The 26688-nt window shown below is 38.6% G+C and overlaps 1 pseudogene across 1 annotated transcript in view; it reads right to left on the bottom strand.

Annotated features, from left to right (window-relative positions):
* Positions 1-5852: 5852 nt before the first annotated feature.
* The window catches only part of LOC149177311 (beta-glucuronosyltransferase GlcAT14A-like), a 58231-nt pseudogene continuing 37395 nt past the window's right edge, over positions 5853-26688 (bottom strand). The window contains exons 2-4 of the transcript XR_016258099.1: positions 15625-15700; positions 15382-15497; positions 5853-6764 (exon numbers count right to left, since the gene is read on the bottom strand). The product of XR_016258099.1 is annotated as a beta-glucuronosyltransferase GlcAT14A-like (transcript). The remainder of the gene's footprint in view (positions 6765-15381; positions 15498-15624; positions 15701-26688) is intronic.

Raw genomic sequence — 26688 nt, 5'->3', positions numbered from 1 at the left:
GCCGAATGACAAATTATGGTTGTTCCTTCTATTAAAATAATTCCCCAGTTTTCTATTATGAGTTGCATTTAGCTGAATTGGTCCTTACAAATCTTGGCAAGGGTATGAAAGGTGTTGTACAGAAAGCAGAGTAAATAGTAGAAAATTACATAAATAAAACCAAGCCTAGTGAAAGCATTTGTAGGGCATAAAAGCCTTGTTCAAGGAGACATAAGGACTAATATAATATACATCTATAGTTTGTATTCATTGACAAAAGGATCAAATCTCTTGATCACCCTTATCCATCCCTAATCTATGTTACAACATTGCAGATCTATTCTAAGAGAGTGAAGGTACAATGAACCTTCTTTTTGAAAGAACAAAAGGCTTGTCTACCAGTTTAAGGGAGGATGTACTTATTGGTAGTGGTTAAAAGGTCAAAAGAGACCTCCAAACATCCAAACTTTAAAGTAGACACAACATAGATTAATAAAACTAAACATTGGAAGATGAGAATGCCTCTGTTGTTGTAGACCCTTTTGCCTCTCGGGGACTATGAGAATCCATTTAGTGTACAATGGGAACAAGTGGTTACCATACCTACATAAACATTATATTCTCTACTTTGTTATAATCCCTTATCAAGTGAGACATGCTCAATGGGATTTAAGCCTGGTCATCGTGGAGGGAAACACTCCTACTTCCCACTAGACTACAGCGCAACTGACATTCTGCCTCATAGGTTCAGTGAAGCACTTGTTGATAAATTTTGAACCCTGAAAACTAATGCATCACTGTATCAACCTGAGACATGAATAGAAAAAGTGGCATTGAGACAAAGTGCTTTTCTGTTTTAAAACTTTTTAGCTTCAATAAGATAGAGTGCAAGATATGTAACATTGTCAAGAGAAAAGTCTAATACAATGGGAAATTATGGTGGCATGCAACGTTCTCACCACTCAAAATCAGGTTGGGTGGAACTTTGCAAGACAAAATGATATACGACGTTGGACCTCTGTCACAACCCTATCATCCTTTTGCTAGGGATGCTTCTAAGATGTTTGGGTTCTCAAAAGGTTGCCTTACCATGGACAGATGGGACAAGTTGAACAAGTTTGCCGCAAAAACACGATAACCTTTTGCCTCTCAAGGACTATGAGAATCCATTTAGTGTACAATGGGAAGAAGTGGTTATCATACCTACATAAACACTATCTTCTCTATTTTGTTACAATCCCTTCAGGTGAGGCATGCTCAATGGAATTTAAACATGGTCATCGTGGGGGTAAACACTCCTACTTACACCCAACTAACATTCTGCCTCATAGATTCAGTGAAGCACTTGTTGATAAATTCTGAATCCTGAAAACTAATGCATTATTGTATCAGCCTAAGACATGAATAGAAAAAGTGGAAGTATTCACTATCATGGCTAATCTGACGATCGATCGATTATTAATATTGTATATACAAAGCATCATAGGATGTTAAGCTACATCCCAAAAAAATTAAAAGAAGGCAGGCTCTGCCCATCCAGCAACCTACCATTTGCCAAAATATATGTGCAGCTTGTTGGCCAAGGCAAAATAGAGAGGGCCGACATCATTGCCCTCACAAAAATTCACTGTCACTTTTCACTGCAGCTCAGCAGACATCAAATTGTAAATTTATGATTAGGTCAACCCATCTTCATTTGTACATTCCCCAAGTTTAGTAATTCTTTTCCCCATGGCGAACTTGGCCATGCAACACTATTCTCATGTCTCCGAGTAAAAACCACTGAAGTCCCCAACTTCTACAAATATGAAAAACAATCGAAATAAAATTACGAATTCATCAAAAGGTCAATACCTGCGAATGAAGAAAAACCTAAAACCCTAAATCAATTACTTGACAAGCTCATTCACCCAATTGACATCTGGTGACTCCGTTGATGAAGAAGAGCACTGATTGAGATTTTCTCTCGTAAGCCTTGCGTATAACTTGTCCCTCAAGTCTTTACCATATTCAACCCTTTGAACAAGCTCTTCAAACCAATCACCCACATCATTGGCGGTTTTTGAGTGAGTTGGCGTGCATGGGAAGCTTTGAACGACCCAATGTCGCAGGGTCGAAACCCTCGGATCAAATATCTGCAAATGGTCATTTGGGAGGTCCTTGGAATTCAAGCAATGCTCATAGCTTTACTCAGTACACATTGACACAATCGACCATGGTTATAAGATATATGCATGGGAATTTGGCAATCTCATTTAACTGGGCCTTCTATCATTAGTTCTTTCAGTATTGGCGATTTGCTAATCTAGTTTATTTGTACAACATTCCGACAACCAATATTTTCATTTTGGGGACAGCAAATGAGTTGAGTGGAAGTGGCATTGGCGCAAGAGTTAGTGCTACACAATATGTTATTGATGTAATTGAGCTTCATAAGATTTTGAAAGACATATACTAGCATTATAATGAGAAACCATTAACAGTGGCACCAAATGGATTCTTTGATCCGAAGTGTTCATGCGCTTCTTCAAGAGACAGGGTCAAATGTCACACAACATATATCCAATCTTGGAGCAGGTACATAAGATAACGAAAAAAACCATCATATGCACTTCAATTGGTATTCACTAGTTTGGATAGCAGGTAATTATTTTTCTATGCTAATCAGGTGTGGATAAGTATTTAGCACCTACCTAAAGGGCTTTAGCGCTCCTCCTCTGGTCTCCCTAGGTTCGCTGTGAAATCTTGAGCACTGAACTTCTGAACAGGGTATAGCAAAATACTGAATGAGCATTGAACAACTTCTGAACAAGGTATAGCAAAACATTGAATGAGTTGTAAGGCCAGACGACAGCATAATTTCATTGTTATGGCAACAGGTCGTGCACAACAGAAACCGGAAGCATTGTTATGGCAGCAGGTCGTGCACAACAAAAACCGGAAGCATTGTTATGGCAGCAGGTCATGCACAACAAAAACCGGAAGCATTGTGGAGAGGGAGAAGTCGTCCATTTTGGAGAGAGATATGTAGCCAAATGTCAAAGAAAACCATATGCCATATGTCAATCAGAGAATGAAAATGTAGACTACTAAATTGATTCAAAAGGAGGCAAATCGACCTAAACATATAAACAACAACAAAAAAATTAAATAATATATTAGTAGTTAATGTAATTATTATTTATAATATAGTACCATAATGACTTTGATGGCATGTTCATTACTAGTGATACATGAATTTTTTTTAATGAAACTCCACAATTAAAATACTATGTTTTAAATAAAACATTATATAAACAAAACGACAGGGAAAAAGATACATGAACACCACCATACAAAAGTTAAGAGTAAAAGTTGACATAAAGTTGTATTAAGAGAAAAGGCTCACAATGTAGATACAATTTTCCAATGCCACCCATGAGAAGCACAGAAGTTCTTGAACTAACTGGCTTGGCAGAATACTTCTGACCAAATTTTTGACTAATTACATTTAATTGATACTAATTACATCATAACAATAAAAGTAAACTAATAGTTAAATTAAACTAAGTGACAAGAACGCTAGCTATATGGCCTTGTTTTTCTCTTTGTTGTTTTTTAATTTACAACAACATTGAGCTCTGAGATTATGAGATCAGATTTCAACTTTGACCGTGAGAAAATAAGAGTGCTACATGTAGCATTTTTTGCTTTCAATTAAGTGTTGATGTCAAATTTTGATTGCAAGAGTGATAATATTGCTACATGTAGCATTTTCCCTTTTCAATTAAGTGTTGTGTGATTGCAAGAGTATTAATTATTATGAACTTGAAATTTAACGAAATTGCAATTTTGACTTTGAAAAAGGAAAAATATGTCAATAAGTGCACTATTTTTCAACTGAAAGGTTGATTGTTAGATTTTGATTGTTTAAGACATCATTCCCCAAATTTTAAAAAATAAAAAATATTATGCTTAACACTACTTTTCATTGAAATTGATTTTAATGGCTTTGTTCTAAAATATTAGAAAGTTGTTAATGCAATGGTTGAAAAATGTGGTAATTTATGCCAACAGCACAACTTTTTTATTTGGAGATTTTGAAGTTTTTAATTCTCCATTTTGAAATTACATTTTTCATCAAGTTATTAACCATGTTAAATTCTAAAAATACAAATAACAAACAAAAACAAATATACAGCACTAAAATACAAAATCTACAACTTTCGAAAACACCTTTGCTTTTTTATTATCTCATAAAAAAAACAATACAACACACTCAAAACTAATTAATTTGTTTACCACCTCACATTTACCCACCCATCTTTGATAGACAAAGAACACAAAGGTTACAAATAGAGACCTAAGCTAGGAATAAAACCCTAATCCTAAAACTGCAAAGAATAGTGCATCTCCCTGCATAAGGGAACTAACAAGAGAATTGAGTCCATTAGGAGAGGTTCATGCATGCAAGTATGCACTCAACTTAGGTTAGAATGTCCTTATCTGAAAGGGAGTTAATTTCATGTACCATAGTTAAGTGCAAAAACATCATTAAAAAGAACTCCCAGCTAATCCTGGAAAGGCAAAATCAGATATAAACACGCATCTATCCTGAAAATGAGACTTAAAACCGAATAGATATGACTTTGGTGCATGCGAGCACCCTCCTCCATATGCGCACGGCCACGCTATAACCATTTTTTGTGTGCACCATGAAGGTCTGAATGCCACAGCAGAAGATGCAAACCCATTGACGCTGCAGAACAGACCAAAACAGATCTGCAGTGCCATGCTGATGCTGCTCTTCACTATGCGTTCAACCCAGGAACACACAAACCAAAGATGATACAGGGTACAGTTCCCTGTTGAGGGTAAACTGGGGTGTACCATTGTGCTGCTGGAGGAAGATAACCTTCAGAGCAACACAAGTAAAACTCTAACACGCAAAACATTCTCTTGGAACACTGATTAACACAAAGCAGTGGGAGCAGAGTATCAATGTGGAATCAAATTCCACATCATGAACATCAATCTGACCAATACGCTAACTTGATGAATGAGACACAACACAGCAATTTAATCATTTGCCCCTGAAGCTTGTTTTGATTCCTTCAATTTAACAAAGTATAAAACATTTCCAGGGATACTGAAAACTTCTTTTAGAAACCTAGAACCTTAATGTGAAGATTGCGCCGAATTTTTGCCCTTTTCCATATTCTACTACAAAATATCTTTTTCATTTGTTTCCCAAAACAATTCATTGTCTTATTCTCTTGGAAAAATGTCGTATCTTGTTTGTTCGATCAAAATATTTTCACTTCAACTTGCATTTCTTCGTTTGGTTACTCAAGAATATTTTTTCGCTTTATACTTCGATTATAACATACCCTTTCAAAAAATTGAGGCTTGTCACAAATAATATGGCTACCACAAGCCTTTTATATTTCTCGGTCCTTCAAAAGAGCATTACCAACCTTTGACTAACCTTAATTTGATGTTCTTGAGCAAAAGATGCTTCACTCTATCTTTTACCTGCTGAATAGGAGTGATCATCTATGGGAGGACTTTTCTTCACCGTGGATAGAGAAGACAGCAAGCTATGTAATATTTCCTTTCCAGAATGGACTACCTGGTTGCTGTATCTTTTAATAATATAAAATCAACGTCTTACGTTGCGTATCCCAACCACCCTTGGGGATTATACTGTTGGTATGATACAATATCAAGCAATGCATCCAAAAGAAGTTCCATAACAGAAATGAAAGCAGAACCACTGTGTGTTCTACTCTACATGAATTTGTACTTCCCTCGAACCAATTCTCAAAAAAATGTGTTTGCAGTCAATTCTAGAATCACGTGATTTATACAAGCATAGAAGGAGATTCACTTGCTTGGAAAGAATCCAATGTGGTCAGTTTCACTTTTAAACAAGTGAAATGGTCACTAAGATTAAATAGCACCAGAACCTAACTGCACCAGAGGCAACCAAATCAATTTTGCATGCTAGGTTCTTTGACAGGCACCACCCTTCAAGAGCACTCAGGATCAGAAGTTGAAAGATGCTCAAAGCTTTGAATAGAGAGAACATATCTTAAATACTGTTTCAACTTCTTTCCATGCCTTCTCTTGAATGCATCTCCCTTTGCTCAAAAGCCTACCTTCCAATGAGTCACAAAGCTAAAGTTTTGATGATGTGGGTTGGCAGGCCGAGCAGAAGTATGTCAATGATTTTTGAAGTTAAATGTATGTCAATAAATTCTAGCATGATTTGTTGAAGCAGTCTTACTGGAACCTGCACTGATTAGACCTAAAAGTCTCATTGGCAATCAGATTCAGTATCAACTTCTCAAATAATTTTGCACGTGGCCCTGGCATGAGAACATTTACATTACCCCACTGAGAGCAGGGATCTTTTCTTTTGCTAAATTTCCTGGCACACCAACCACCGGGAGTAACTCGACCTTGCCTCCGTTTCAAAAAAATTCTGTCAATTTTGTCAAGCACTGGATCATCTTGATGAAACTGCCTAGCAAAAGCAGCACCATTCTCTTCTATGGCCTGAAAATCACTTAGCTCAAGATAATGAGGCTCTGGTTTTGGAGGCACATCCCAGACTAGATAGTGCAGATCACTGTTTATAGTCGTGTTTTTGAATCCTGGGGCATTGCAAACAACAGTGTGAAAGTATCCTTCCTGTGCTAGCACAACATTTGAAAAATACATCAACGCTGTTCTTGGTAGATTATCCCATCCAACAACACAATACTCCATGAAACTTCGACTGAGTACAACCCATGGAGAACCTGCCATTGATAAACAAACACATAATCAAACGGCCAAATGTAAGAGAATATCCTTCAAAATACCTAATGTACAACCTTGACTTGCTTAAACTTTCATTGATTTGAATTCTATTAGTCTAAAATGATTCTCATCACTATCGGGAATTGTATAAAATTATAAAACCCATCTGTCAACCTTTCACTTGAATAGCAAGCTGAATAGTTTGTTTTAATTAAGAAATTATTTGTTTCGACATTAACCACAGGGATACATAAAAAGACAAGCGAAACTAAACAAACTGTTGAATTTTGGTAGCTGTGGTGGGTATTCTTCAATTACATTAGCTCACAAATTTAAAAGAAGCAAAAATTCAAATTTATGTTCAAGTCGGCTGCCAAAAAAATAAAAAGAGGAAATTTTGAATTTTGAAATTGCCTCCACAAAGTCAAGTGGGCACCTCAAACCACTATATATTGCCATTCGACCTCATCACTTGAAGCAATTCGGATCACTCAATTTCTTCTGTTTTCTGTCCACATGTACTAAGGAGAAAGAGTCGAGAAGACCAAAATCTGACAAAGCCTCCTTCTGATCTGTTTGACCGAGTTCTGGGCAGCATTGACCAAGGTTTTTTGGGCAGTTTTACCACAGTTGACTAGGTTTTCTGAGGAAATTGCAGGAGTCTGAAATTCAGCCCTGTTGACCATAGTTGACCAAATTTCAGAAGAAGTGCAGAAGGCCGAAAATGTGGTCTGTTTGACCAGGTTTGACTCATTGGATTTGCAATCAGTTTGACTTTATTTGTCTGGAAAAATCAGATTGTATCTCTTGTTGAATTGAATAATTTCTCTAAGAAAAGGTTTCTGGGTTTTGTCCTAGTTAGGGTTTTCCCAGCGTAAAATTTTGTGTCTCTTGTGATTGACTGTCTCTTCATGATTCTAATGTCATTATTGTTTTATAGTTGAGATTTTCTATGTATAATTACTTAACGATGAATGTGACACAAGAAGAATTAATTAAGAAATCATTGGGAGTGATTATCAAACTAGAAGATCATGAAAAATCAACATGGTATCAGAGTCATGGTCAAAGAGCAACCATTAAAAGTGTAGCCCTGGTCAAGTCAAGGATGGTTTTGATTCTGACTAGAAGAACTTTGTATGGACCGTTGTATAAAGAGCTAGGTTAAAAAGACCAGCCATTGAAGTAACATTGAGATATAAAGCAAGTAAGAAGAAGGCCAAGTAGGAGTTTTTGTCTAGAATCCTTCTGTTGTGAAGACCGAGTTAATTCTAGACAGGCCAAGGTTGGTTTGAGACCTGTTCATGGCCCTCCAAGATTAAGGATCTGTGTCAAGATTAGGGCTGGCCGCAGGCTACCCTAGCCCTAGGTTCAGGTTCACAGGATGATTAAGTAGGCCGAAAGTATTCATGGAGGACCAAGTGCCTCTAAGCTTTATAATCTGGTCAGTTGCACACTATCTGATCCTTTCTCAGAAGTCTTTGGCAAAGGCAGAAAGTACAGGAGCTATTTCTAATAACTGCCTTCTAAAGATGGTGTTTTACCCAATGGTGCAAAAAGATCTCTGATATTTACTTATGCTTCCATTACAACAACAGAATCCAATAATTCCATGAAGATGACAAAACAATTCATTATCAAATTTAGCAAGCTCCAAGAGTCAATTGAGATCAGATTGTCAAATGAACTTGTGCCTATGAAACATCACTGATATAGTGACAAACAGTGTGAATGCGGAGGCATGGAGATCCTATGACACATTTTTTTATGATTTTGGACACTTGACTACAGCAGGATAATTTGCACATAAATTTTTGGGCTCAAAACCCTAGAAGACCTGAAGCATGATCCTGAGTGAATTCTGAAGTCTGTGGCAGTATTGAAGCTGTGATATACACTCGAATTTTTTGAAGTAAAACCTGAGCTCCATTCTAAGTTGATCTTTAGACCTTTATTGTGGCAGGATGGTGCTTGTTGCTGACCACGAGGGTTCATTACTAAAGCTACTAAGAGTGTCAATGCATTGATAGCTGTTTCTTGAACTGATGTTTAACTTGCCATGGCTGAGTTTAGCTCATATTGATGCCATTAAATATAGTGATAGTATTGGCTATAGACATTTGTTGAGGCAGAATGGACATTGGATACACTTGATTCAAGTGTCATGAACTGTTAAAGCATATTGATGATTGAATACAGACCCACTCCACTAGCTTCATGATTTGAATTTGAAAGTAAAAGAATTCATGTTTTGATGTTTATCAATGTGGTATGCTGATCATGCACAGGGGTTGAGTTCAGTTTTTGAAAGGGCATTCACAAGTTTACAGTGAAGAAGATGATGAGTTCCTCATCAGCTTTTGGAGACCGAAATTCTCTTGTGAAAGACGAGTCATTTTCAGAACTGAAGATTGTCCTAGTAAAGGACAAATTGTTGCTATTGCTATAATTGTTTTTGAAGAGGCTGAGCTACTTAGTTTGAAAGGGTCGAGAGCAATCATCTTTGTGAACAAATCCTGTGGACAGAATTTGCTATTGACTCTAAACGAAGTCCGGAACTTGCTCATGCCACTTGAAGATTGTTCATTTATTAAGGTTTTTGGTTGAGGGAGTAGGTTCTCTTGTAAGATTCTATAGAGGACAATGAAATGCCATGGTCCTATTCCCTTCTTTGAAGACTCCTTACGTTCATTCGACCTGCTATATTTTGTCCTTGGAGGGTGTTTTTTCTTTACAATGCTAGAAAGAGGCAGAACACAAGCTCTACAAAAGCTATAATGGATGTAACATCCTTGATTGATTGATGAGATTTCATCACATGTGCAAAGGCATGGGGACTCTATGGTTTTGGACATTTGGATAATGAAAGAAAATTTGCATATGACAAACTATGTTGGATTTACAAAAGTGTAGATGAAAATTGGAAATCTAGGGTTTGTAAACCCTAGAAGACTAGAAGTCTTGGATGAGAAAGCCCTAGAGTTTGTGGATAAAGCCTTAGAGCTAGACCTAGATCGATGTTTCCGCTGAAAGAAGAAACCCTAGCTCATACAAGGAAGGAAAGGAAAGCAACATGCTAATGACGACACTAGGGATGATGAGTTTGCAGATGGATTTCAATGATTTCTGCAAGAAGGCAAAGATCAAGAGGGAGTTGACAATTCCCTACAATCCTCAAAATAAAAGTACTTCATATCTTTATTCCTTGATTATTATTATTGATTTAATTCTGGTTAGCCTCTTGTCTTTGTTTCTTTTGCTTCGTTATAATCGTTTCTTACATGACTTCCTAATGAGGTTTGCAGGCACATCGTGAAGGTTGCCAAGGCTTTAGCAGCAGATGGAAGCATTGGGAAAAACGAACCAAAGCTTCTGACAAGAAGATTTTCCCAGAGTGATTTGTGTTCAAGAGGGAGAAATTGTATTGACATTTAGAACCTTGCTTGATGACCGGAAGAGCTTCTAGTTCAGAGGGAACAGGGAAGGCCAACAAGTTTGAAGGATGCTATAATGGAGGAAATTGTGCCAAAGAGAAGTCATTGGTGACTTCCAAATGGATCTACAAGATCAAGTATGTTGTACATGGCAACGCCGCAACAGAGACGATCGATCAAAGCACATTGAGATCATGGTACCACCAAATGTGGAACATGGTACAAAAGGAATAGTGCAGCTCCTATGCATTTCTACAGATAAGCAAGTCGCTAACATTCTCACAAAGCCTCTGTCCCAGAGTGAAGATTGTATACCTCAAGGACAAGCTTTGAGTAGTTGAGAAAAGTCAAGAACATTGAAACTTGACCTACGTTGACCAGGGTTTTCTGGGCAGTTTGACTGCAATTGACTAGGGTTTCTGAGGAAATTGCAAGAGGCCGAAATTCAGTCCTCTTGACCAAAGTTGACCAAATTTCATAAGAAGTACAGAAGGCCAAAAATGTAGTATGTTCGAGCAGGTTTAACTCATTGGATTTGTGATTAGTTTGACTTTATTTGTATGGAAAAATCAGATTGTATCTCTTGTTGAACTGGATAATTTCTCTAAGAAAAGATTGTTGGGTTTTCCCTAGTTAGGGTTTTCCCAGGGTAAAATTGTGTCTCTTCATGATTCTACTGTCATTATTGTTTTATAGCTAATATTTTCTATGTATAATTACTTAATGATGAATGTGACACAAGAAGAATTAATTAAGAAATCACTAGAAGTAATTATCAAACTAGAAGATAATGAAAAATCAGCACAAACCACATGAATGAGTTGTGACCTCAGAGAGCCACAAACAACGATAGGAAATTATTCATTATAGTACATATTTAACAAAATGCAGTGTTGATAATATCACCGAGATATTGGCGATATTCGGAAATATTGCAATATTTTCGGCGAGCCGATATATCACCGACAAAATATCGCGATATTTTCGGCTTTTAAAAAATCGCGCGATTTCCGAAATATTGTCGATATTTCGGAAAATATCGCGCGACAATCGAAAATATCGCCCGGTGACTGTAAAAAAATTCTGCACTGCTTATAAAAATCCGATTTTGGTTTTTTTTCATATCATTTTCATTTCTGATTGCTGGAGAAGGAAGGGGAGAGCTATGTGGTTGCTGCCAAGGATGGTTTGAGCGTTCTAGGCCCTAGTATTGATATGCTATTCATGGTAATGTTAAATTCTTAAAGTAAAAGTGACATTCTCCTTAATCTTCATTTTCATCCTTTTACTTAAATTTTTAACATTACCATGAAATGACTCAGGATGTTTGAGAGTGGTTCCGGCCTCATTGGATTTCATATGGAGAAAGTAGAATTTTAGATTTCATTCAAAATGCAGCAGACTTATCAATTTTTTAGGATTTCAGGATTGGGAGATTGCAATGTTTCCAGGTGACACCACCTGCCCGGGCTACCCCTACCACCAGTAGAGGACGTGGTCTACCTCCTATAGCTCCTACTTCTAGTTCTTCAGCTTCTACAGCATAGCAAACTCCACTGCCAACTCCACCAGCACCAACATCTACATCTAGAGGGAAAGGGAAAGTTGTGGCATTTTCTCGCAAGAGGGGCAGAGGAAATCAATAGGATTGGACTTTAGTTATTTTCTTATGTGCTTGTAAGTTGTACATGAACAATGAACATTGAATATTCAAGAATCAAGACCAAGCATATCACATTCTAATTTCTAAATAGTAAATTTTGATTCTATTTATTTTTTTAAAGTGAACTATGAACTTTGAGAAGTAATTATATTTTAATTTGATTAGATAAGCTGCAACCTGCAATTTAATATGGATAAAAAACTATATTTTGGTATATATATATATATATATAAAACGTGTCCCCCGTGTCTTGTTTCCAGGTCGTTGTGTTTCGTATTGAATACTCGTATTTACGTGTCCTCCGTGTCTTGTGTCCTCGTGTCATGTGACTTAGCTTAGACAATATTGATGTATTGTCTCCGTGGAGGGTGGAGTCTGAGGAGCCCCTCTTGGAGGAGTCACCTTCATGGTTAGAGCCAGTGGCAGATGATCCATTAGAGCAGGGGCAGCAAGAGGACTCGGAGTCAGAGGAGCAGCAACAGCAGGAGGAGGAGGAGGAGGACACTGCGGGAGCATCAACACCATCTGCTATAGATATAGGAGAGCATAGCCCCATACCTAGCACTCATTATTTGACATTAGGTGCAGAGGCAGGGTCAGGGCCTCCTACTACTAGGGGCAGGCCTGGCAAACAGCCCATCATGTTTTCCCGTAAAAGGGGGAGAGGGCAGTGATTTCAGATAGATAGCTGCTAGTTTTATTTGTTGTGCTACATATAACTCATGATGATGAGATACTTTTATATATGTGATGTTATTTTGTATTGGTTCTCCACATTTGAGTCCTTGAATGGACAATTATCAGGGATCAGCAGGATTTGGTATCGCCTTTGATGTATCATTTCTATTTGACATCATATATATCAGTGTTTCTTCATATTTATGTGCCAATGTGTTTATTTCATGTTGTTATTGCTTTATATGTTTAAAAATCTGAAAAAATGAATATATTATGCATTTTTTATGCTTGCCGATATTTGCCGATATTTTGCCGATATTTTCGCCGATATTGCCGATAAGATATTTTCTGGACCCTCGTCGATATTTTCCCGATACCGATATTATCAACACTGACAAAATGCCATTTAGACACATTAGTGAATTCCTCTACAGCGTGGCTATGGATACACAAAAGGACAATGCCCCGAAATTGAGACATCGCCATCTACGATATTCCCAAACAAGGATGGGATGTCCCAGGGACATCTGGGATGTACCCAAATATCCCCCATGGATTGGGTGGTGTCCAATGGGATATCATCCCCCAAAATAGTCAAAATTAAGGCTTACCAGCATATTTAAGGCAAAGCATTTCTAATTTAAGAGTAATAACAAATATGTCATTTCTAAGGCTTTGCCAATATCTCTACACAGGTATAAGACGATATGGCAAAATTATATCTTATTCCTACCTGATTATTCATTCAACACTTTGCCATTTTTATAGACCACTAGTGATTCGAAGTGTATCACTGACAACACAAATATTTCAAGACAACATAATAACCAAATTTCCACTTGGCAATGTTAGTTTGTGTAGCATCGGATGTGTTATAGTCTCGAAACTTTGTGGAGAGGTTAAAACACAGGAGTTCTCCATAAACCAGAAATCGTTTTTGGAAATTCTACCTAGAAGTGTCTCAATTAGATTATTAGCCTATTTTTAATTATTTCCTAAGTCTAAACTTAGGAAAAGGGGCTAATTAATCAGAATTAATTGAGATAAGGTGTGAATTATCTAGAAACTCACACAGATCAACAGGGAATTAATTTGGGCCCTTGATTAAGTTTTAATCTTGGTCGTTGGAGGTCCAACAAAAGATTATAAGAAGAAGTTGATGGGTAGATGGAGAACACACTTGAGGGGTTTGATTTTCTTGGAGGGTTCAATTTTTCCATAGAGCCAATAGTGGTCGGAAGAGTTCGAGCTTCAGTAAGGACGCAGAGACAGAGAAGCGAAGATAGTGAGGTTGGAGGAAGTTTTTCCAGATCCTGTGAAGTGTATTGCAGAGAAAGGGCGAAAATTCTCCAGGAGGCTGCATAGAGGCAACGCAGACCCTCAAAGGGCAGTTGGATTTTTGCCGAGGGGAAGACGTCTTTAGTTCCAGAGGTCGAGCGGAGGTTCTAGAGTGTCGGAGAAGCATTTTCCCAGTCAGCAGCAAGCAAGACGGCTTGATTAGGAGACGATTCAGGCAACACATGCAGCACGTAGCTTCAGGTTGACGCAGAGCTTGCACAGGCCCGATTGAACGACTTGCTTTCCAATAGTAGTCAAGTGTCAGGATTTCAGTTGTGAAATGTTCACATGGTATCAGAAATAGTGAGGTAGGAGGAAGTTTTTCCAGATCCAATAAGTGCATTGCGGAGAAAGGCCAAAATTTCTCCAGGAGGCTGCACAAAGGGAGCGCATACCGTCAAAAGGCAATTCAATTTTTGCTGACAAGAAAACATATTTAGTTCTAGAGGTCGGGCAGAGGTTCCAGAGTGTCGGAGAAGCATTTTCCCAGTTAGCAGCAGACAGGACGGCTTGATTAGCAGACAATTCAGGCAGCACGTGTGGAAAGCACCTGCAGGTTGACATAGAGCTTGCGCAAGCCTAGTTGAACGGCTTGCTTTTTAGTAGCAGTCAAATGTCGGGATTGCTCGGAGTGAGGGTAATTTACCCCAAGATATTTTTGCCAATATTTTCTCTGCAGGATTGCCAGTTTTCTGCATCCAAATTGTACTCAAATAATTCACTACTGCATAATAATAAAACCCTCAATTGCTGCACCGGTTTTCCCAAGTTGGGTTTCTCCGGGGACATTTGTCCAAAAATAATTGTGTCAATTTGTATGTGTGTGTGTTGGAATACTTCTCAGTTTCCAGTGTTATTATTTTCCGTAGTTTTATTTGTGAAGGTTGTAGTGTGATTTATTCGATATTTGCCGTAGCAAATAAATTGTTAATTAATTAACAATTATAAGAATTAATTCCAGTTGCTGCAATAGGATTTCAGTGGTGAAATTTTCACAGGCAACATAGCAAACAGAAAGCCTAGGAAGCAACAAGAGCACACCCACATCTTGACTAGACTAAGGTCATCAACCTTGAGTTAATCCTTGAAGAATAAGTAATAAATGAGCATATTAACATCACATACATTAGGATAAAGTTACAAGGCATGGGATGCCAATCAAACTGATTTCTGTAAATATTAATTGCCTGCTGACATCCTGATTACACGAAGTTTTGGTTGGATTATTCCTGCCATCATGGAATAAGTTATTTTTGTCCTGCCTCTGTTCTGACAGATTGAATAGTAAGTAGCAAATATTGTTCTGACAGATTGTCCTCAGTTCACAAACAACAGCATACAAAAGAAATAAGAAGTTCCATTCAAATTTATATATATATATATATATATATATATATATATATATATATAGATATAACATAAAATCATTTTGAGTCCATTTTTCGACCTCCCAAAATGATCAAAAGCCATAATAAACGAATCAGCATGGTGATGATAACTGACCTGTAAAAACCTTATAGGTATCCGGCATCTCTCGCCTCTGTGAAGTATAAAAGATTTCACTTTTCCTAGACAGATAAAGCCCAGGATCAATAATGATAGGCTTTGCCCTTTGATACCTGAAATGGGAAATTCATTTGAAGAATGTATCATATTCCTATCCATCTAAACAATAAATTTGATTTCCAAAGACTGAGTTTCAAGAATAAAAGACAAATGTTTTAACAAGCAAAGCATTTTACATACTCTTTCCATCCAAGGTCACTTGTATGCTCAATAAAGTTGAGATCCCGTGGCAAATATGATAATACATAAAGCAAATCTGCAAATAGCAAATAAATTCAGGTAAAGTGGCTTAGTTTAGAAAACTGGAGAAAAAAATATTATATTAAATTTAACAAAAAAATGCTAATACTCACAAAACAGTAAGAGATGTACGAGTCTCCAATGATCTAGTATTTTCTTGGATGCCAAAGAGGCGAAATTTCTACGATTACAATCATGAACAAACACAAAAGAAAACTGAATTATTAAAAGGCCCCTCTAATCTCATCTGGTTATATGATCAAGGTTTAAAGATCACACGCTATCTTAAATGAATTAGTAAAACTCTGACATAAAAAGCCTTATTGTGGCCAAATTCTAGCCAAAAAAGATTAATTTCAACCCATATTATTTTTGGGATTTCCATACTCCCAAGCCTCCAAGAATCTCCATTTATCAAGAGATTCTCTCTTGAAGGGAGCAAATATTAATTGCTACATGACCACAAGAGAGTTACTGTTCAACCGAAGCTTCATAAGACAGATGGGACTAGCAAAATGTAACACCTCTAATATACACATTAAGTGTTATTCTAAAACTCCAAACCCAAATTTGTAAAATAGAAGCAAATGTGCTTCCCTACATCAAAATATCAAATTAGTATGAGTATTGTTTACTTTAAATTTGGCTAGACCAATGTTGCATGGGAACAGGAGGCCAAAATTCAGCCTGGTTGACCTGTGTTGACCAGCTGTGGAAGAGGTCGAAAATATCTCTGTTTGACCAAGTTTGACCTCGGTCTGTTGACTAGTCAGTTTGACTTTATTTGACTGAAAAGATCAGATTGTATCTCTTGTTGAATTGGATAATTTCTCTAAGAAAAGGTTGTTGGGTTTTTCCCTAGAAGAGGGTTTTCCCAGGGTAAAAATTTGTGTCTTGTGTTTGGCTCTCTTTATGATCCTACTGTCATTATTGTTTTTATCCTTGAGAGCTTCTGTGTAATTGCTAAATGATAAACGTGAACACAAGAAAGATTAAATTAAATAAATCATTAGAAGTAACTATTAGATTAGAAGGTCTTGAAAAATCAACATGGTGTCAGAGCATGGGTGAAAGAGCAACCTTGAAGAAGCCATTTTGTTTCAAGTTATCCTCTAGGGCTTGTTCTGTCACTATCCCTAGAAGCCCTAGTCCAATTCTGGTTGTAAGCAGGACGAAGAATATTCCAAAAGAGGCCAAGATTTGCCTTTTTTTGTGCCCTAGAAGATCTATATTCTATTCTGCCTATATGATTTATGATCCAAGTTCTATTCTGCCCTAAAAAGAAGACAAGTCTAAATTCTAGGCCGAAGTCTGTGACAAGAGACCAAAATGCCTCAGTGCAAATTGCAGAGGACCAAAAAGGTCTCAGGAATGACCTCGGGAGGACTGAAAGGCATCCATGTGACAGCCACAGCGGCCGAGAGGTCTCAGAAGGTGGCCAGGAGAATTTGGTATGTTTTGACAGTATGAGGAAGACTGAGTTGGGACTGGACAGTATGTTTTGGAAGTGAAGTATAGCAAACGAAAAATGGCATATTTGTATCTTGATCTAAATATTCACATAGTCTATTATAATGCTTAAATATGGAGGATTTCAAACCCATGTCTGTCAAGAAAGTGCTGAGTTGGTTTGGGATACTTCTAGTGAACATTTTTTTGATGTTATGAGAGCTCCATCCATCTCTCATTCGAAAGCTGCAAAGATAATTCTACAATTCAGACTATTCACTATATGTGATGTCTTCAACCTTCAAAGCCACACAGAGTCAGATTGGATGAGATGAAATCTACACTCGGATGTGTGCTCACCATTGGTTCTGGTATGATTTCTTGGTGCAATAAGAAACAAACTATTGTTTCTTTGTCAATAACAGTATCAGAATATAAGGCAATTGTTTTGGCTAAATATGAGACAGTTTGGCTAAGGATTCTTAGTCACTTTGGCTTCTACAAATAATCAGAGTGCCATTTACTATAGACACATCACCATTTCATTCTAAAGGGATCGCAGAGCAGAACATTGAGTTGGCTTATATTCCAACTAAGGATCAGATGGCCAACGTTTTTACTGCATAAAACATCCCAGCATCTAGAACAATTATCTTCTCAATTGATTGCAGAATGACAATGGAAATTTCATGTTTGGAGTTATAATAGAAATAAATTTAAAGTCTCCTCAAGTACCATATGCCTGTGCTACTTGAATGTTGTTGTTTAAGAGAGTTCTATTGGAAACTTTTAAGAAGGGCACTGGAATGTCATGATCTCATTCCCTCTTCTGAAGACAACTTACCTTCACCTTGTTGACATGATCGCTGGAGGGACGATCACCTTGTTGGCATGATCGCTGGAGGGACGATCACCTTGTTGACAACTTTATATGCTGAGGCATGGAGATTCCATGATACATTATTTTATGATTTTGGACACTTGACTACAGCAGGATATATTTGCACATAAGTTTTTTGGATTAGGGTTTGTAAACCCTAGAAGATCTGAAGCATAATCCTGAGTAAATTTTCAAGTCTCTGACAGTATTGAAGCTATGGCATAAACTCAAATTTTGTAGCAGATGCCAGAAACCTGAGCTCCATTCTAAGTTGATCTGTAGACCTTTGTTGTAGCAAGATTGTGCTTGTTGCTCACGAGGGTTCATTGCTGAAGCTACTAAGAGTGTCAGTATATTAGATGTCTACTAAACTGATGTTTAACTTGCCACGGTTAAGTTTAACTCATATTGATGCCATTGAATAAAGAGAGAATGTTGGCTGTAGAATATGTTGAATGAAGGGCTGCCTGAGCTAAGAGAACAAGTGTTGCCATGATGGCCAGGAAAAAAATCATTTATAGCAAGAGTATGACCTAACAGCAAAATGACTGATTTAGTACTAAAGCAACAAGATTGATAGTAATCAAAAGGACAGCCTGGTACAAAGTTGAAAAATCCCTAGGGTTTGGGGATAAAACCCTAGAGCTAGACCTAGATCAATGTTTCTGCTAAGTAAAGAAACCCTAGCTCATGCAAGAAAGGAAAGGAAAGCAGCATGATGATGATGATTACTGTTTTACTATTAGTTAGCATCTTGTCTCTGTTTCTTTTATTGGGTTATAATTGTTTCTTCCACGACCTCCTAGTGAGGGTTGCAGGTACATCGTAAAGGCTGCCAAAGATGAAAGCATTGGGAAGAAGGAAGCTGTAATGTACCAAAGCTGGCAATTCGCTAATGCAAACAAATTATTCTCTTTGAAGAATTTATACAAACAGTTGGCAAGCAACATTCCATCAAACATTTTGCTAACAAAATAATGAACAATGTCAACAAGAATTTAAATGGGGCAGCATAAAAATTTTATTGATCTGATCTGAAGGATTTTACAGTGCAACTCAATAAGGAACCTGGGAACTCAGCTCCAGCATGGTAATAGACCAATTCGGCCCTCAAAGAACTGATACAAACTCCTTCAACACTGAATTCGGCCCAGCATCTTTTAATTGGAGAGAAATTCGACTTAGGAACAGTCTCAGCCTCCAAAGAATAGAAGAAATTTGGCATTAAAGAGATACACCCTGAACTCCTGAACTCTGCCCTCCCAGAGGTAGAATTTTTTGCCACGAAAGGATACATAAAACCTTCACAGCTCAGCCTCTCTCTCTTCAGAACTTGACTAGAAGCTTAATGAATAGAATAACCTTCAGAGGTTCATCCTCCAACTGATTGATTTTGGCCTCCAAACAATCAACTTGGACACCTGAGATTAATGGATAATTTCTGATGCAACTCTGCCTTTTGGGTACTGATAATTTTGTCCTCCAATGAGCATTAATTCATCTTCTGATCTGGTAAAGAAATCTGGCCTCTTAGAGTGACAATTTCGGCCTTCCACGGTGAAAGAATACCCCTGCAATACAATCTGAACTCAGCCTTTGAGAGAATGAGGGAAGTGTGTCTGAAGATAATGATCTGGAATTCCAACAACTCGGCCCTCAATAGAAAAAGAATTCAGCCCCTCTATAATAATAGATATTTCAGCGAAAGGCAATCTGATTATGCCCCCCTGAAGTGGATCACAATCAATTGAAGCAATGCGACCTTCTTAGAAATTAATAAAACACCTCCTGTAAATAGATAACTCGTTCCAATTTACCTGCAACAAGATCAAATGATAAATCTAAATAATTCATGCAATTCCAACTAGGGTGGCAATAGCATCCCACCAAAATTGGATGGGAACTAGCTAGGGTGGCAATGATGTCCACCGAAACTAGCACGAGAGTCTCGCTTGAAACCCTTGAGCTGAAACTCGCTTGAGCTCCAAAACAATCACAATGAGAAATCACAAGATATAATGATCATGAATGGCTTCCTCTTCCCCTTTTTATAAGACTTTGTTGAATCTTCACCATCCTTCTAGAATTCTTCTTTTTTAATTATTTTATTGATGAGCCATTTATTTTCTCTAATTAACTTTTTGCCCCTTTTTATTAATAATAATAATATCAAAATTGGGCAAAACTCCTTAGCCCCATTCGTAAATTTCCCCTCTTGCTAGCCTAAAGGGGCCAGTTAGGCAGCAGGAATGATGTCTCTGTGCTCAAGATAGCAGGGACATCACAGTCCTCCCCGCCCAAAATTGCTTGTCCTTAAGCAATTTGAGTCCTGGATGCTGCAATATCTGCTCTCCTTCCCACGTTGCATCCTCTGAGGGTAGATCCTTCCAACACACAAGATATTCCCTAATAGTCCTACTCCTCAACCTCCTCTCTCTCACCTTCAGAATCTCCTCAGTAATAAACACAAGATGCCCTTCCTCATCCAAGGAAGGCAACTCAGATGAAGGAACAACCTACTACCTGATTGCTTTCTTCAAGCAAGACACGTAAAAGACATTATGTATCTTGCTTCCCTATCGAAGCTCCAACTTGTAAGCCACTTCGCCCACTCTGCTGACGATCCTGTAAGGCCCATAGAATTGTGGCTTCAACTTCTTCGTTCCTTTCTGCTTAAGGCTGGACTGTCTATTGTGAAATTTCCATGAATGCACCAACTGGAAATTATTCTTCTAACTGATTAGTATTTTTTTTGTTTCCGACAAATATCAAATAAGTCACCAATGCATTCTTCACAAATAAAATACGCTACAGAAGTAAAATAAGGAACTGAGAAATAGATGCACAGACATAAAAATCATCACAATTATATTGGACTAAAAGTGCCCAGAAAAACCCCAAAGGGAAAACTGGTGCAGCAGATGAGGGTTTATTTTATTATTATGCAGCGAATTTGGGAATACAATAATCTAGATGCCCAACTGGCAATCCTTTGGCAAATATCTAGCCAAAAATATACTGGAGATAAGTATCTCCCTTTGCAATTAATTCAGCCTCCACTAGCCTACTCGAACCCCACACTGGAAAACTCGCACTGCATGCAAACTGGCTCCAAGTGAGTCATCCTGCCTCCCTCTGCCTCTAGAAGTAACTCGCTATACCTCCTGGAAGCTGATCTGGCCTCCGACAATTGAATCTTATCTCTTCCCGCAACTCACTCAAGGGTTTCTGGCTATTTGCACAAACTTTTGCGGCCTTTTCTGCAGATAATTCGGCCCCCTATCTCCTGCCACTCCAACACTAAAGAAATGCTGGAAATTCCTTTGGAATCCTCCTAACTTTTTTGATGCTCTCCGTCTGGCTCGAACTGCACCCTCACTGAAGTTCCGAACTGGGTAGCTCAATCTGCCTTGCTCTCACAATTATGTCTCTATCCATCCCTTCGAGTTGCTCTTATAATCTCTCATTGAGACTTCAATGACCAACGTTAAATCTCCATCAACGGCTAAGATCAATTAGACTACATTAATAGAAGTCTCTAGAGCAATCTCAAACATCCTTAATTAATTAACTTTAATTAACCAACTTCCCTAAGTTAAACTTGGGAAATAATTAAATTATTGTCTAATTAAGGTGATTTGGAGCAGTGTTACTTGGGAGCGGGAGCGGAAGCGGGAGCGGAAGCGGGAGCGGGAGCGACCATTTTCAGAAGCTCCCGGTTTGGGAGCGAATCCCGGAGCGATTTTTTAAAAATATATATATTTTTTATATTTTTTAATTTTTGATACATATATGTCAACAAAAACATGTAGAATGATGAAATAGACATAAAAAAACATAAATTGATCATTGAACCATATCACATCAATCATCTAGAAATTATAATCGTCATCAACCTTAGTAAAATAATAAATTAAAATAACATTCAATTCAATAACATTTATCATCATTGATCACCAAAGTAACAAGTTGTACTTGTAAGCCAAGTTTAACCATTACAAGAAGTAATATCGAAGATATTTCTAAGTCCTAACTTCTAACTGTTAACATGATATGAAATGTTAAAAATTTATAAAATGAAACATGAATAATGAGATGAAATGAAACAACTTTAGTCTTTCACAAAGCATCATATTCATAATTCACAATCATTACCAATGAGTTATAATTGCCAAGGCCCAACTTCAAACTTCAAATTTTCATTGTCACAGTGATATAATGTTTACAAAAAATATCATAATGTCATAATGATATGAAAGAGTCAAGAGTCAAGAGTCAAGGACTCAAAACTCAACACTGAACAGTTATGAAAACTAAAGTAACAAGTCTAATAGAAACTAAAAAAGACAAGTAAACTGTAAATCTACAAGTGGCCCTTGCCACGAGAGTCTCCAGGAGTATAAGTAGGTCGTGGCGGTCTTCTAGGAGTCTCCCGCCCAGACCGACGACCAGAACTAGAGCCTCCACGCGAGGGTGTCGATGGAGGTGGCGACAGCAATGGAACAAGACTCGGGCCCCGAGAACTGCTACTGGATGGTGGAGGTGGAGGTGGCATGGCTGCTGCAGCTGCTTCAGCTTCATCCCGTACAAGCTCATCTTCTAGTTCTTCCATATGTACAATGCCATCCTCCAAATTGTCGTCCTCAGGGTGATTGTCCCAAATTTTATATGTGGGATCTTCATTAGCCCGATCACAGTAATGGCTCAACAACCTCAAATTGTAGTGCACATAAACCAAGCTTTCTGCTCGGTTTTCGTTGAGCCTGTTTCTTTTCACATTATGTATATAACTGTAGGTGCTCCAACACCTCTCTGCAGAAGAAGAATTTACAACCTGTGCAAGAACTTTCAATGCCAATTTTCTCAAAAGTCCGTCGCCGCCATATGTTTCCCACCATGTGAGAGAATCAAATTTATCTTTGTCGTCCATTGCATGGAAGTTACCATACAAACCACTGCCAGTGAAGTATCTGCCTATTTCAAGGCGCACAGCTGCACATTCCTCCCTGTCAGGCACCAACTTTTCTAATGCATCCAGATATCCTTTAGTTACCTCTCGATCTAAATGGGGTTTGGTCCTAACACCACCCCCTGCTGCAGGTTTGCCCAACCAAGAATCTGAGTAGTATTTTGGCGTAAGGATATACGCCAAGCAATGTAGTGGAAGGTTAAGCCTTTTCCACCGTTCACACACACAATCGTGAATCAGATTGTACAAGTCGGGATCTCTGTTATTAACAATGTCTTTTATTTCCCCAACATGGTATCCATTTGCTCATACACCTCGCCAATCACTGATTTGTCTGTATCTGCAAACCAAATCATGTTATAAATTGGCTTGGTGAAATCCAATACCTGTCTCACAGTTGTCCAAAACTGCCCATCAAGAGCGGCCTCCTCCACCGTTTCAAAACCTGCAATGTCAGCTACATTTGTAGCCCTTTCCTTTAACACCTGCCAATTTGGACTTGATACCATGCTAGCTAAACCCTCTCTTACCTTCAAAAGGCGCCTGAAGGTGAGGTAATAGCTACCAAATCTAGTCCTCGCAATCTTCAGCAACTCCAATCTCGAGTGACTGCGGAAAAGGCCATGGGTATTGCTATGATTTGTAATAAATTTTATCATTTTTTTTCCTTTCTTGTACAAATCACCAATCCATTGGTATTGTTCATTTTTGTTTTTGACAATATCATGCAACAGAAGGTTCAATGTGTGAACCAAACATCCAGACCAAAATATGTTCGGGTATCTATCCTCAATAATTGCTCCCGCTGCCTTACAATTAGGAGCATTATCAGTGATGACTTGGATGACATTGTATGGGCCAATACGCTCAATTGTTTCAAGCAATGCTTCTGCAATGTTGATAGCGGTCTTGAACTTGTCTGAGTAATCATGTGCAGCTAGAAAAATGGGACCACTTCGGGACACAGCAAGAACACTTATCAATGGCTTGCCTTTTACATTTGTCCATCCATCAGATACAATGGACACCCCATTGTCAGTCCAAGAACTTGTCATTTTATTCAAAGAATGTGATATTTTTGCTTTTTCATGATCAAGGCCAACAGTTCTTGCCTTGTCATACCCAGGGCTCTTGTATCCTTTAGGGGCATCATTTATGGCAGAAACCATTTCGTGCCAATAAGGTGAGCGTAGAACATTGAATGGTATCCCATTTGCATAGAGGAACCTGTAAATTTTTGAATCCACATCATTCCTACACCCCTCATCAAGGAAATCTGATATGGTTCTACGGCGTAAAGATGATGACCCTGAGCCTCCATGTCCATATCCACTGCCTTGGGAGGATGCTGAAGGAGTTCTTTGTGAGCTTTCAAAGAAACCCCTTGATCTTTTTGCTTTGTATTGGGCGTCCTCCTCTTCCTTTATGTATTTGGCTCTATCTGCTGTTGACACCGCGTCGCAAGTTCTGATTCCTATTTGTTTCTCTCCATCCCATGCCCTTTTCCCGCAAAGGTGTCTTCTCAAACGGGTGTATGAGCCTGTGTAATCAGTGTTGCAATGGGGGCAATGAAATTTAGTGGTTCCACCCCCTCCCTGTTTCAGCCCTCTGAACATATTTCCACAATGGAGTTTGGTCTTGTTTAGTTTTTTGACCCTCATGTTCACCCTCCTCCACATCCTCCTCACTGGGGTTTTCACCTATTTGACTTCCTCCGGCTTCTTCATCCACCTCTTCAGTTTCAGGCCCCCTCCGTTTCCTACTCTCCACCACCATAATAACCAGAAAAGGGACCAGGAAGAGGAAAATGCCAATAAAAATCCCCAGGTCCATCGTGTTTGATGTTTGTAGGGTTTGAGTCTTGAATCTGCAAATTAATTTAGTTTATTGGGATTAATTCATTTAATTTATTAATTTAATTTAAATTAATGATCTTTAAACTCAAACAGGTAAATTAAACTAAACAAACTAACTACCTAACCAACTAAACTAACTAAATGATTAAGTTACTTACCTCTGCAAGCTTGCTCCTCGCTCCTTGGCACTTGCTCCTCGCTCCTCAGCTCTGGCTCCTTGCTCCTCAGCTCTTGCTCCTTGCTCCTTTGCTCTTCCTCAGCTCTCAGGCTCAAGCTCAATCTCATTGAAATGATTTTTTTTTGGCCCATTGGGCTTATAAACCAAAAAAAATTAGTTAAATTTTTTTGTTTTTTCGGGTCCGGCGGAATTTTTTTCCGCCGAACCGCTCCCGGATTTTTAAAATTCGCTCCCAGAGCGTTTTTTAATGCCCGGGAGCGATCAGGGAGCGATCGCTCCCCGATCGCTCCCGGGCATTAAAAAGCGCTCCGGGAGCGCGGGAGCGATCGCTCCCTGAAGCGCTCCCTCACAGACCAGGGAGCGCAAATTTTTTTACGGGAGCGCGCTCCCGAGCCGCTCCCGCCCGGAGCGCTCTTCGGGAGCGGGTTCGAGGGGGGGGGGGGGGGGGCGCTCCCCCGCAACACTGATTTGGAGTCATATCTCACGCAATTTTTCCTAGGTTTTGGAGATCTCGTGTTCCTTAGCCTCTTATACACAAAATCGAGACTAGAACACACGTTCGATGCTACCAAAAATCTAACATCTATATGGCTGCAAACGTAGATACACCACATCTCCTACCTCAAAACTACTCTTTATAGTGTGTCAATCAGCATACAACTTTTGTTGATTTTGAGTTGTGTGCAAATTACCCTTGAGTGCCTTTAGGATATCTTGGCGCTCTTGGACCCAACCTTTGGCCCATGGAGCCCAACTGTCTCCAAACACCATATCTGCAAATGATAAAGCATCACAGTCGTATAATGCCTTGAACGATGACATCCCCATCGACATATGATTAGTGTTGTAGCAATACTCCCCCAAATGCAACCACTTCACCCATGCTCTTTGCTACCCTGTTACATAGTTTCTTAGGTACCCTTCCAACCATTTTTTCACTATCTTTGTCTGCCCATCTCTCTCTAGATGATAAATCATGCTAGGAGTAAGCTCAATGCCCACCAATATGAATAACACCTGCCAAAAGCCTCCCATAAACTGGTTCTCTCTATCGCCAATGATAGTCTTGGGCAGACCATGTAACCTAAAAAACTCCTGCAAAAATATCTCTGCTATTTGAGATGTTGAACTCCTAGAAGAAACTGCAAAGAAATGGGCATATTTGGTCAATAAATTCACCACAACATAAACACAATCTCTCCCCTACACTGATGGCAATCCTATGATGAAGTCCATGGAGATACTCTCCCACTTCTGCGCTGGAATAGGCAATGGTTGTAGTAGTCCGACAAGGTGTGTATGCTCCTCCTTATTATGCTAACATATATGGCACTCACGGACATACATCAGAATGTCCTCTTTGAGAGGCCTAAAAAATGGTTGAAGAAACCCTGAAATTTTTGAAACTTCTCTCCCTAACTACCCTCTAAATCTTAAGGTAGCCTGTGTGTCCTGCTAGTGGAGAATCATGTATCGCCTGTATAACCTTCTCCTTACCTAATTGTAGGGCTAAAGAAAAGTCATTGAAGATCACCCCTGCGAAGACACTTATGGATCAAATAGAGCAAAAGAGATGAAGATAGCAAAGACCTGAAAGAATGCTAGGGTTTGAAGAGAACCCTAGGAAACCCTTGTTCTTTCAATGGAGGTTAGGGTTCGTGAGAAAACCCTC

The sequence above is a fragment of the Pinus tabuliformis genome, chromosome 4_1 (assembly GCF_031772625.1).
Source record: "Pinus tabuliformis cultivar Carrire ecotype Pingquan chromosome 4_1, CPIR1, whole genome shotgun sequence".
NCBI classification, from domain to species: domain Eukaryota; kingdom Viridiplantae; phylum Streptophyta; class Pinopsida; order Pinales; family Pinaceae; genus Pinus; species Pinus tabuliformis.
Note: the sequence above shows the minus strand (reverse complement) of the source record. Positions and strands in the feature narration are given on the sequence as shown.